This window comes from Spea bombifrons, chromosome 2 (assembly GCF_027358695.1).
Source record: "Spea bombifrons isolate aSpeBom1 chromosome 2, aSpeBom1.2.pri, whole genome shotgun sequence".
In the NCBI taxonomy this organism is placed as follows: domain Eukaryota; kingdom Metazoa; phylum Chordata; class Amphibia; order Anura; family Pelobatidae; genus Spea; species Spea bombifrons.
Window position 1 is genome coordinate 142,928,333 of NC_071088.1, and position 2,500 is coordinate 142,930,832.

At 49.8% G+C, this 2,500-nt stretch overlaps 5 non-coding genes and 2 pseudogenes across 5 annotated transcripts; all 7 read right to left on the reverse strand.

The window, feature by feature from the left end:
- Nucleotides 1–169: 169 nt before the first annotated feature.
- LOC128478991 (5S ribosomal RNA) lies at nt 170–288 on the reverse strand. The gene has a single exon (XR_008349886.1). It is a non-coding gene; the product is annotated as a 5S ribosomal RNA (ribosomal RNA).
- A 234-nt stretch (nt 289–522) lies between these two features.
- LOC128479568 (uncharacterized) lies at nt 523–640 on the reverse strand (annotated as a pseudogene).
- Nucleotides 641–889: 249 nt separating this feature from the next.
- Nucleotides 890–1,008, reverse strand: LOC128477756 (5S ribosomal RNA). The gene has a single exon (XR_008348713.1). It is a non-coding gene; the product is annotated as a 5S ribosomal RNA (ribosomal RNA).
- A 242-nt stretch (nt 1,009–1,250) lies between these two features.
- LOC128477840 (5S ribosomal RNA) lies at nt 1,251–1,369 on the reverse strand. The gene has a single exon (XR_008348792.1). It is a non-coding gene; the product is annotated as a 5S ribosomal RNA (ribosomal RNA).
- Nucleotides 1,370–1,605: 236 nt separating this feature from the next.
- On the reverse strand, nt 1,606–1,724 carry LOC128476408 (5S ribosomal RNA). Its single transcript, XR_008347420.1, has one exon. It is a non-coding gene; the product is annotated as a 5S ribosomal RNA (ribosomal RNA).
- Nucleotides 1,725–1,948: 224 nt separating this feature from the next.
- On the reverse strand, nt 1,949–2,067 carry LOC128478430 (5S ribosomal RNA). The gene has a single exon (XR_008349349.1). It is a non-coding gene; the product is annotated as a 5S ribosomal RNA (ribosomal RNA).
- A 237-nt stretch (nt 2,068–2,304) lies between these two features.
- Nucleotides 2,305–2,413, reverse strand: LOC128480020 (uncharacterized; annotated as a pseudogene).
- Nucleotides 2,414–2,500: the final 87 nt, after the last annotated feature.

A 2,500-nucleotide genomic window follows, 5' to 3' on the forward strand; every position in this document is an offset into this window, starting at 1 on the left:
GCTGCTGCTGCTGCTGCTGCTGCTGCTGCTGCTTGTCGTCAGACAGAAAGAATTATAAGCCCTGGGACAGGACAGAGAAGGTGAGAAGGTTCAAATAAGGGTTTAAAGCTTTGATGATGAGCAAGAAACACATGGCAAAAAGCTCTCCCCGGACTGTGAGAAAAGAAAAAGCTTACAACACCTGGTATTCCCAGGCGGTCTCCCATCCAGGTACTAACCAGGCCCAACCCTGCTTAGCTTCCGAGATCAGACGAGAACGGGCGCTTTCAGGGTGGTATGGCCGCAGGTGTGAAAGTTTTTTATTTTACTTCTCTTATTCTGTTGCTGCTGCTGCTGCTGCTGCTGCTGCTGCTGCTGCTGCTGCTGCTGCTGCTGCTGCTGCTGCTTGTCGTCAGACAAAAAGAATTATAAGCCCTGGGACAGGACAGAGAAGGTGAGAAGGTTCAAATAAGGGTTTAAAGCTTTGATGATGAGCAAGAAACACATGGCAAAAAGCTCTCCCCGGACTGTGAGAAAAGAAAAAGACTACAACACCTGGTATTCCCAGGCGGTCTCCAACCAGGTACTAACCAGGCCCAACCCTGCTTAGCTTCCGAGATCAGACGAGATCGGGCGCTATCATGGTGGTATGGCCGCAGGTGTGAAAGTTTTTTATTTTACTTCTCTTATTCTGTTGCTGTTGCTGTTGCTGTTGCTGTTGCTGTTGCTGTTGCTGTTGCTGTTGCTGTTGCTGTTGCTGCTGCTGCTGCTGCTTGTCGTCAGACAGAAAGAATTATAAGCCCTGGGACAGGACAGAGAAGGTGAGAAGGTTCAAATAAGGGTTTAAAGCTTTGATGATGAGCAAGAAACACATGGCAAAAAGCTCTCCCTGGACTGTGAGAAAAGAAAAAGCCTACAACACCTGGTATTCCCAGGCGGTCTCCCATCCAGGTACTAACCAGGCCCAACCCTGCTTAGCTTCCGAGAGCAGACGAGATCGGGCGCTTTCAGGGTGGTATGGCCGCAGGTGTGAAAGCTCTTTATTTTACTTTTCTTATTCTGTTGCTGCTGCTGCTGCTGCTGCTGCTGCTGCTGCTGCTGCTGCTGCTGCTGCTGCTGCTGCTGCTGCTGCTTGTCGTCAGACAGAAAGAATTATAAGCCCTGGGACAGGACAGAGAAGGTGAGAAGGTTCAAATAAGGGTTTAAAGCTTTGATGATGAGCAAGAAACACATGGCAAAAAGCTCTCCCCGGACTGTGAGAAAAAATTAAAAGCCTACAACACCTGGTATTCCCAGGCGGTCTGCCATCCAGGTACTAACCAGGCCCAACCCTGCTTAGCTTCCGAGATCAGACGAGATCGGGCGCTTTCAGGGTGGTATGGCCGCAGGTGTGAAAGTTTTTTATTTTACTTCTCTTATTCTGTTTCTGCTGCTGCTGCTGCTGCTGCTGCTGCTGCTGCTGCTGCTGCTGCTGCTGCTGCTGCTGCTTGTCGTCAGACAAAAAGAATTATAAGCCCTGGGACAGGACAGAGAAGGTGAGAAGGTTCAAATAAGGGTTTAAAGCTTTGATGATGAGCAAGAAACACATGGCAAAAAGCTCTCCCCGGACTGTGAGAAAAAATTAAAAGCCTACAACACCTGGTATTCCCAGGCGGTCTCCCATCCAGGTACTAACCAGGCCCAACCCTGCTTAGCTTCCGAGATCAGACGAGATCGGGCGCTTTCAGGGTGGTATGGCCGCAGGTGTGAAAGTTTTTTATTTTACTTCTCTTATTCTGTTGCTGCTGCTGCTGCTGCTGCTGCTGCTGCTGCTGCTGCTGCTGCTGCTGCTTGTCGTCAGACAAAAAGAATTATAAGCCCTGGGACAGGACAGAGAAGGTGAGAAGGTTCAAATAAGGGTTTAAAGCTTTGATGATGAGCAAGAAACACATGGCAAAAAGCTCTCCCCGGACTGTGAGAAAAAATTAAAAGCCTACAACACCTGGTATTCCCAGGCGGTCTCCCATCCAGGTACTAACCAGGCCCAACCCTGCTTAGCTTCCGAGATCAGACGAGAGCGGGCGCTTTCAGGGTGGTATGGCCGCAGGTGTGAAAGTTTTTTATTTTACTTCTCTTATTCTGCTGCTGCTGCTGCTGCTGCTGCTGCTGCTGCTGCTGCTGCTGCTGCTGCTGCTGCTGCTGCTGCTGCTTGTCGTCAGACAGAAAGAATTATAAGCCCTGGGACAGGACAGAGAAGGTGAGAAGGTTCAAATAAGGGTTTAAAGCTTTGATGATGAGCAAGAAACACATGGCAAAAAGCTCTCCCCGGACTGTGAGAAAAGAAAAAGCCTACAACACCTGGTATTCCCAGGCGGTCTCCCATCCAGGTACTAACCAGGCCCAACCCTGCTTAGCTTCCGAGATCAGGCGCTTTCAGGGTGGTATGGCCGCAGGTGTGAAAGTCTTTTATTTTACTTCTCTTATTCTGTTGCTGCTGCTGCTGCTGCTGCTGCTGCTGCTGCTGCTGCTGCTGCTGCTGCTG